Source organism: Tupaia chinensis, unplaced genomic scaffold (assembly GCF_000334495.1).
Source record: "Tupaia chinensis unplaced genomic scaffold, TupChi_1.0 Scaffold143996_1, whole genome shotgun sequence".
In the NCBI taxonomy this organism is placed as follows: domain Eukaryota; kingdom Metazoa; phylum Chordata; class Mammalia; order Scandentia; family Tupaiidae; genus Tupaia; species Tupaia belangeri.
Window position 1 is genome coordinate 4,210,586 of NW_006203847.1, and position 10,044 is coordinate 4,220,629.

The window sequence follows — 10,044 nt, forward strand, 5'->3', positions numbered from 1 at the left end:
TGGAGACCAGAACCTGATCCAGCGGGCGCGCATGCGCAATGGACCCCTCGCAGTCCCCGCCCCCTAGGTCAAGCGTTTGCTCCTTTAGCCTCCTGAGGATGTTTTTTTCCCACGGTTTGTGCTTGGGCTCTGGGACTGAGGTGTAGGAGAACACAGGTAAAACGATGGAAAAGACAAGAGACGGGAGCGAATGTATTAAGTTCTTACTATAGACCAGGCACTGTGCTAGGCGTATAAGGGGTTCTTTGTTGTAATTTTGATGATCCTCTAAAGCAGGCACTATTATTGAACCCATTGTACAGACAAAACTGAGGCGTAAGGAGGAGAACTATCCCAGTGTCACGTGGCTGATAAATGAGGGAACTGACAGTAAAAACCAGTCTCCTCCAAGTCTCCTCTTGGGAGTTTGGGCACCTATGCACATGTGCCCATTGTAAGTTTAAGCCACCAGGTCTGGGACTCAGACCACGGTCAACTATGTGGGATTCCAGTGACATAACCTTTCTGCCATCTGCTGTTCCCTTAAAATGCATTTTCTGTGAACATTTTTTTTCAAAACTTTGTCAGAGGGCACGTGGTCTCACTGGAAAGAGACAGAGAGAGTGTGTGAGAAAGAGACAGGGAAAGTGATAAAGCACCCACCCTAAGGAATGGTCATGCCGTCATCCCAACTTCTTCATTTCCCCCTCTTATCAGGATTTTGGGCACACACGCACACATGCTCAGCATGTATTTCAAGCTGCTAGGTCTGGGACACAAATCGTGCAATGGACAATGTGGGATCCAGCCGTCTTAACCCCCAAGCCATGGGCTGCCTTCCCCCCACCCCCTGCCGTGAACTAGGCCCATTGTATAGGTTTGAAATGAGAAAAACACAATCTTCGAACTAGGAGTTGGTGTAATGGCTATGTCGCTGGACTCCCATGTAGCTGACCGCGGTTGGAGTCCTGGACCTGGTGGCTTAAATTCACGCTGGGCACATGTGCTTGTGTGCCCAAGATCCAGAGAGGAGAATGGAGGAGAAGGGATTGCAGCATGGCCATCTCCCCTGGGGGGGTGATTTCTCACTTTCTGTCTCTGTCTGTCTAGCGAGCGCACGTGCCCTATAGCAAAAATTTCTCCGAAAAAAGAAAAAAGAAAGACACAATCCATGGAGGGCTTACTCTTATCTGTACAATGGTGTGTTGTAACTATTTTTGGTTGAGGAAAAAAATAAATCATTTTCAGAGAGAATGAGGATGTATTAGCTTGACCCATATGAAATTGCCTGTGTTCTACTATTGCCAAATATCACAAATGGCAATTTAGTATGTTCCACCTAATTGGATAAAGGAAAATTGATGACTAAAAGACTCAGAGGAAATGAGAAAGAGATGGAACCAACCATGAATAGTGGCATTAGCCTTGAACAGAGAAAAGGACACAGTCTCAGAGACTAATGGGCACAAAATGTTGCTAAGTGAAGGGAATTTGGAGGGTGAGTGCCATACCTTAATGGCAGCTGGATTCTATGAAAAGTAAAGTGAGAAGTTATCTCCTGAAGAGGACAGGAAAGGCTTAGTACCAGAATCCTCTTTGCAAAAGCAGTTATAAGTGAAAGAACTAATAAATAAAATAGACATAGAGAAATGCTGCTTCCAGTGAAGGGGTATTAGGTGAGCCCTGACTTCCAGGCCTCACACTCAGAGCCACCAGCTTTCTGTATGTACCTTCCTCTGCCAGGAAGGGGTACACACCTGTAGAGGATTACTTTTATCTCCCTCAAATTTGCGAATGTATGTATTTTTAAATTTGCTACAGGGCTTGGTAGAGGGAGACAGAGACAAAGAGTGAGAGAGAGCGAGAGAGACAGAAAGCACCCCTCAAGATGGGATGACCATACTGCAATTCCTTTTACATTTTCTTCTCAGGATTTGGGGCATGCACACACATGACAAGCAAGTTTTTCAACTCACCAGGTCCAGAACTTGAACAGTGCAGTTGGCCATGTGGGATTCGACAGCCTTAAACACCACACCACTGGCTGGTCCTATTTATTTATTTTCAAATTGACAGATAAAAATTGTTTGTATTGTGTATGACATGATGTTCTCAAGTATTCCACCTTGTGGTATTAAATCTAGCAACTTGGAAATAAAACTAGCTACCAAGGGGCCAGCAGGTAGCATAGTGGTTAAGGTGCTGGACTCCCACATGGCTTGACCATGATTCAAAAAAGTAGTTATCAATAATTAACACTATTTTTGTAGAGAGAAAACGGAACATGGGAGGCATCTGCACGACGAACGGAAGGAAGTGTTGGTGAAGGTCTGAGCAACCACTGCCAAGGTGGGCACCGGGGAGATGGCTGAGACTGATCCCAAGACTGCTCAGGACCTGAGCTCTGTGGTGCGGACTCTTTGCAACAGATGCAAGATAAATGTCAGACCATGTCCGACCAGATCATTGGAAGAATTGATGATGTGAGTAGTCACATTGATAATCTGAAGAAAAGCATTGTTGACCTCATGATGAAGGCTGGGGTGGAAAAACTGGAAGGTAAAAACAAGATACCTGCCACACAGAAGAGTTGACAGTTGCTAATAATTAACACCGAAATCTGGAACACCAAGAGGAGACCAGCTGGCTTTCTGAGCTAACCAGTATGTGTAGACAGCTTTTATATTGTAAAGTGTGCATTCTTAACCACGTGCTATGTAGTGAGTTTAAAGAGTGACTCGCCCCAGCATCTTGACTATGTTATCTTCACATTTCGGGCCTTGGACAGTTGGGCTATTATTATTTTTATTTAAGAATTAATTGATTAATTAATTATTATTTTCACAGGAGTTTGCCAGAGAGTGACAAAGAGGGAGAGTGAGAAAGCAAGCTGCCAGGTCCGGTACTCAAACTGTAGTCAGCCATGTGGGAATTCTAGCACGTTAACCACCACGCCACCTGCTGGCCCCGTACTATTATTAAACACTAAAACTTTGGCAGTTTAAAAATAACAACAACAACAAAAGTAATATTCACTGTCTTTATATGTTTGGAGAACTCAACATATCCAGATCAGCAGATGGCATAATGGTTACGTCACTGGACTCCCACGTAGTTGATCATGGATTGAGTCCCAGATTCGGCGGCTTAAAACTCGCACTGGGCACAGGTGCATGCATATGCATGCCCACCCAAAATCCCAAGAGGATACTGGAGAAGAAGGGATTGTGGTGTGGTCATTCGCCCAGAGGGTGATTTCTCACTTTCTGTCTCTCTTTCTCTCTGGCAAGTGAAAGTGCCCTATAGCAAAACTCTCTCTGGGAAAAAAAAAAAAAGGAAAAAAAAAGAACGCAACATATCATCACTGACTCCAGTCTCGACTAATCTGTTAGACAACAACTTTCATGAAGATCTTGATCATTCATGTTGAACAGCATCTATCAGCAGCGTCTGCCTCTCAGCCTCCTGATTTTTGCTTGGGTGTCTTGATCACTAACTTCTCACACCCTCCTTGCTTCCAGGAAGACTACAACTAATTTCCTCTTGAAGCAGTCATGAAGCTACCTGCCCTTACCTTGTACTGGCAAAACTACCATCTCCAGCCAGTCCCTTCCCCCCTTCCTTTCACTGCCTTTATTTTCTAGAGACCCAGTAATACAGAACAGACTTGCTGCTCGTTTGGGTTGCGGAAAGAAAAACACCCTCTCATCTCAAGCTAATGGAAAATTCTTTTTTTTTTTTTTTTTTTTTTTTGCTTTAGGGGGTGGGCACTGGTCGGAGACACAGAGAGACAGAAAGTGAGAAATTATCCCCTGGGAGATGGCCACACTGCAATTCCCTTTTCCTTCTCCTCTCGGGATCTTGGGCACACATGCACACGTGCCCGGCATGAGTTTAAGCCACCGGGTCCGGGACTCGAACTGTGGTCGGCTACATGGGAGTTCAGTGACATAGCCATTACACTAACTGCTGGTCCTGCTAATGGAAAACTCTACCTGAGTTTTCTTTCTTTCTTTCTTTCTTTCTTTCTTTCTTTCTTTTTTTTTTGAGAAGTTTTTGCTATAGGGTGTGTGTGATTTCCAGAGAGACAGAGAGAGACAGAGAGACAGAAAGCAAGAAATCAACCCCCCCCCAGGAGGGATGGCCACACCATAATCCCTTCTCCTCCATTCTCCACTTAGGATCTTGGGCACACATGCACATGCGCCTGGTGTGAGTTTAAGCTACCCAGTCCAGGACTCGAACCACAGTCAACTACATGGGAGTCCAGCCACGTAACCATTACACCATCTGCCAATCCCTCTACCTGGGTTTTCTATCTATTGGGTGGTCAGGAAAGTCATGTTTTTTTTTTCTTTTTCTATGCAAAAATGCGTCATGACATTTCCAATGACTCAATTCTGACCTATTTGTCTGATCATACTCAATCTATTCAGAGTGCAAAATTCCAACAATTCAACAACATGGTTAAAGTCAGGGTGTTGTCACAGGGTGTCTGGAGTAGTGAAGAGGTGAAAGTTACTAGAGTTGAGGTCCAGGAGAGAGGTTGGCATGTCAGAGGAATTGTAACCCAGAATGACAGTGGGATTTGCGTTTAGAGAGGAAGGCCGTGAACTGGAGACCAGAGACCCAAATGGATGTATAAGGGAATTGTCCTGGATATAGGTAATAATAGTTCGCATTTACTGAGGGTTTACCATATGTCAGGTGCTGTCTTAAGTGATTGGCACGCCTGATCTCTTGTAATCTTCTCAGTAAGCCTACAAGCTAAGTTCTTTTTTATTCCTATTCCACCTGACTCAGAACCTAGAAGGTTGCCTAGTATACAGCAGGTACTCAAGCCAGGTCAAGTCACTCTACCTAAAACACTGCAGTGACTTCTCTTTGATGGAGGCAAAGCACAGGGTGCCAGACGAAGAACCCTGGATCCAGGTCAGAGCTGGCTTCCCCAAAACCCAGTCTTGAAGGACAACGAAGAGTTAGCTACGTGATGGAGGGGGAGCAAGGCATTGTAAGCTGACACGTCAGCATGTGGAGTGAAACAAAACAGCACGTATTCAGGGAATGGCAGTTAATGCCTTATTGCTGGGGTGTAGCCGCTGATGTTTGCTAAATGCTTATGATGTTCGCACTGTGTTAATTGTGTTACATAGTGACAAAGGCTCTCCTTGACCAAACCCTGAGTCAGGCTCCTCTGAGTCTTCTTTCTGACAAGGCTCTGACCTTGGGCCCTGTCCTTTGCCCACTTAATCCAGTTTTAGCAAGAATCCAGCTGACTGTGTTTAGCTAAAATCCCCTGCCCTCAGTATCTGATCACCCTTGATATCTGATCAAATTCTTTTACCTTATCACTCTGACCAGCCTTCAACAAGAATCCCCCAGCCTTGCTGTCTTCTCTTAGTAATTTTCCATCTACTGACCCCTACCTTGTTTGCTGGTTATAAATTCCCATTTTTCTTATTATATTTGGAGTTGAACCCAATGTCTCTCCCCTACTGTAGAATCCCATCACAGTGGTCCCTGTACTTATCATGGTGGTCCTGAATAAAGTCTGCCTTACTGTTCTTTTTGGGGTTTTTTTTAGAGGTTTTTGCCTTGGGGGGTGGGCAAGACAGAAAGTGAGAAATCACTCCCCCCCCGGGGGGATGGCCACTCCTCAATCCCTTCTCCATTCTCCTCTTGGGATTTTGGTCACTCATGCGCACACACTCAGCGTGAGTTTCGAGCTGCCGGTCTGGGGCTGGATCCACTGACGACTATGTGGGAGTCCAGTGACGTAACCATTTTGCCATCTGCTGGTCCCTTCCTTACCTTTAAAAAAAATTATTTTATTTAACTTTATTTATTTATTTATTTATTTGAATTTGACCAGAGAGGGACAGAGTGAGTGTGTGTGTGTGTGTGTGTGTGTGTGTGTGTGTGAGAGAGAGAGAGAGAGAGAGGGGGAGAGAGGGACTGGGACTCCAACCACGGTCAGCCATGTGGGAGTCCACCACCCTAAACCACCATACTGCCTGCTGGCCCCCTTACTGTTCTTTATCAAGTGTCATGAAAAGAATTGACAATAGACGATCATGTTTAATCTTCAGCTATTCTGTGAAGGAGGCCATTTATTTCCCCTGTTTTACGGGTAAGAAAACAGGACAGAGAGGTTAGATTGCCCAAGGTCTCAAACCCGGTAAGTGATAGGTGGTGGTATGATGGGGCATGGAAAGAGTCTAAGGCTCTAGAGAGGTAGTCAGGGCTGGGCTATAATTTTTTTGTCTTAGTATGCTCAGGCTTCCAGAACAAAATGGCACAGACTGGGTGGCTTAAACAACAGAAATTTATGTTCTCACAGTTCTGGTGGCTGGACCTCTGAGATCAAAGTGTGAGCAGGTTCGGTTTCTTCTCTGCCTTCTCTCTTTGGCTTGCACATGCTTGTCTTCTCGCTGTGTCCTCACATGGCTTCCTCTGTGCTGCTGCACATCCCTGGCGTCTTGCTCTCTCTCTTTTTTAAACTAAAACAGTTGACAATGTTATTTTTACATTTCACAATATAAATGAAAACTGCACATTTTTTGTCCCACTTATCTCCTCAAAAACTACTCTTATCTTTATATTTTTTTAATAGGAAGGGAGAAAGTCTTCCTTGACATACTGTTAGAAAACACCCAGAGTCACAACACCAACATGCTCTCCTGGTGAAGTAGAACTAGTTAATATAAAACTGACAGAAAGAGGCCTCCCTTCATCCTTATCTGGCTGGCTGAGTCATTCCTGGCCATGTGGGCACCATCATGGGTCTGGCAGGAGGTCTCATCACTGGGGGCCCAGGCATCATTGGCATGTGACCTCCCATGGGTGGCCTCATTCCATGAGCAGGTCCTACTGGCATCATCCCAGGAGAAGGAGGGCCCATCATTAGCATCATGAGAGGGCCCCGCATATGAGGTGTTGGCATCATGCCAGGGTGAGGAGGACCAGAGACTGGGGGAGGTGGGATCGTCGTCCCTGCAAGAGGAGGAGCAGAGAATGGAGTAGGAGGTCTCTTCCCTTGTTGAAAGGCAGCCATTGTTTTATCAATCAGGCTCTGAGCCTGCTTTTCCACCCATTTCTCATAGTAGTCTTTCACATTCTCTTTGTGTTTTCTACCACTGCAGTGTGTTTTTCTCACAGATGGAGCATCATGGGTGAGGTATGGATCACAGTAGTCACATTAAAACTTAGGCATGTTGCTCTCCAGGTCGTTGGCCACTCCATTCCAGGCGTCTCTTTTTATGTCCTAATCGCCTCTTCTTGTAAGGACTTCAGTCAGATTGTATTAGGGCTCACCCTAACAGTCTTGTTTTAACTTAATTACCTCTTCGAGGGCTGTCTCCAAATACTGTCACATTCTGAGGTGCTGTGGTTAGAGGTTCCACATAAAAATTTGGAGTGAGGGGCTGCCAGGTGGCGTTGTGGTTAAGGCACTGGACCCCCACATGGCTGACCATAGTTTCAGTCCCAGACCTGGTAGCTTGCTTTCTTACTGCCCCCCGCCCCGGTCAAGTTAAAAAATAAGAATAATAAATAAAATTAAATAAATAATTCTTTTTAAAAAAGGATTTTGGGTGAACATAGTTCAGGCCATAACACATTGTGTGGCTCATTAAAGAATTTGACTTTGAGATCAACAAATGGCATAATGGTTATGTCACTGCTTGGGACTCCCACATGGCTGATCATGGTTCAAGTCCCAGACCTGGCAGCTTGAAACTCACATGGGGTGTGTGTACGCGCACCCAAAATCCTGAGAGAAGAATGGAGAAAAATAAATAAATAAATAAATAAAAATAATAATTTGGCCTTTGTTATATAGGCCATTGGTTTCCAAACCTGATAATGAATTAGAATCAGCTAAAGATTTTTGTTTTTTAAATGCCAGAGGGTACAAGCAGGCACATGCTTGCACATGCAAGAGAAAGAGAGAGAAAGAGAACACCCCTATGGGTATGGGACATGGTTGGGCCACAATCTTCTTTCCTCCATTGCTCCGTTCCTTCAGGATCTTGGGAACACTCACCTGAGCTCCACACATGTTGCTGCTGGGACTGGAATTTGAACTTCAGTGGGATCTCAGCCTCCTCTGTACAGTGTTTAACCACTGTGCTACCAGTTGGCCCTGAAGAGCCTTTTTTATTTTGACCAATTTTTTTTGCTATAGGGCATGTGCTCTCACTAGAGAGACGGAAAGCAAGAAATCACCTCCCAGGGGTCCCCGGAAGAACTTTTTTGAAATGACTAATATGAGGACATGTTTGTGATTAGGATTCAGTAAGTTTGGACTATGTTTTGGGAAAAATGTGTAGCTCCTTTATTTTCTCCAGCTGTTGCAGACAGGTTTAAGAACCACTTTTAGTGGCAACAAAACCTTCAAAAGATTTTAAAGCAGAACCAGCAGATGGTGTAATGGTCATGTCACTGGACAACCACATGGACAACCATGGTTTGAGTCCTGGACCTGGAGGCTCAAAACTTACACCAGACATTTGTGTGTGCATGCCCAAAATCCCAAGAGAAGAATGAAGGAGAAGGGATGGCCATTCCCTTGGGGGTGTGTGTGTGTGTGTGTGTGTGTGCGCGCGCGCGATTTCTCACTTTCTATCTTTTTTGTCTCTCTCTGAATTTCTAGCAGGGCCCACACACCCTACAACAAAATATCTCTCTAAAAATATTTTAAAGGGCAAGCTCTATGACACAGTGGTATGCACTGCTCAAGGGAAGCTGGATCCCACATGATGACTACTGTTCAAATTTCCAGCCCAGTCAGCCTGAAATATACAAGGCCCGTGTGAGTATCTGAGTGCTGGAGGACCAAGGTAAAGGAATTGCAGTAAGACCAGACTCTGTGGAGAGTGTTTCTCACTCGCTTGCTTGCTCTCTCATGCACACGTAGTTGCTCCTGAATAAAGGAAGAAAGACAAGTTTAAGTAGGATAGTAAAATGATCAGAGTCGGGTTTTAGAAAAATCATCGTGATCCAGAGAATGGATCAGAGGGCAGGGGTAGTGGGACAACTTCAAATACTACTGCGATAACCCTGCAGTAATTATTGCAGATGAGGAAGGTCCCAGCACAGGCAGGGGCAGTGTGAATAAGACATGCTTTTGAGAGTTGTGAGTGGAGGATATCTGTAAGAGGGAAGGGAGGAAGGTGAGAATGAATGAATGGCCAGCTGCTCACATAAGCCTGGTCCCTTTAAAGAATTTTCCCAGGGGCCAGCAGGTGGCGTGGTGGTTAAGGGCACTAGACTCCCACATGGCTGACTGTGGTTTGAATCTGGGACCTGGCAGCTTCTTCTCTCTCTCTCTCTCTCTCTTTCATTCTGTCCCTCTCTGGTCAAATTAAAATAAATAAATAAATAAATAAGAATAAATAAAGTTAGGTAAAATAATTCTAAAAAAAAAAAGACCTAAAGACTTTTCCCAGAAGCCTTGCTGTATTTGCACTTAATACCTCATTGACTACTAGCTACAAGGGAGCATGAAAATTGTATTCTTTTATCTAGGCACATTGGCACCCAGAATAAATCAGGGCTCTAGTAGGAAAAAAGATAGAATGGATTTAGGGTAAGTAACCAACTGTCTTTGCCACAATAATATTCATAGATTAGAGATTTCAACATCGTAAAGACTTTTTCCCCTCCAAATGAATCTAATATAGATCCTGCACAATTCCAATAAAAATCTCAACAGAAATTTTTAATGGAATTTGATGAAATAATTATAAAGTTCATATGGAAGGACAAACAGCCAAGAATGGCCAATACAATTTTGAGGAAGAGGTGCAAATTGGGGAGAATTGCTATATATGAAGATTATTATAAAGGCTACAAGTGGTTGCGACTAGACTATATGGTCCATGCATGGGCCAACAGGCCAATGCAACAGAAAGGAATGCCTGAAATTGACCTGCATGTTCCCATGTAGAAACCTGCTATATGAACAAGGCTGTATTACCAATTAGTGAGGAAAGAATAGGTGGGCCAGTCAAGAAATGATGCTGAATCTCTCAAGTATTCATTTGAAAAAAGTTATATTTCTCT

General features: G+C 44.3%; 2 pseudogenes; one reads left to right on the forward strand and one right to left on the reverse strand.

Moving 5' to 3' along the window:
• Positions 1-2,254: 2,254 nt before the first annotated feature.
• LOC102501245 (heat shock factor-binding protein 1 pseudogene) lies at positions 2,255-2,817 on the forward strand (annotated as a pseudogene).
• Positions 2,818-6,002: 3,185 nt separating this feature from the next.
• LOC102468024 (U1 small nuclear ribonucleoprotein C pseudogene) lies at positions 6,003-7,396 on the reverse strand (annotated as a pseudogene).
• Between the last annotated feature and the right edge of the window lie 2,648 nt (positions 7,397-10,044).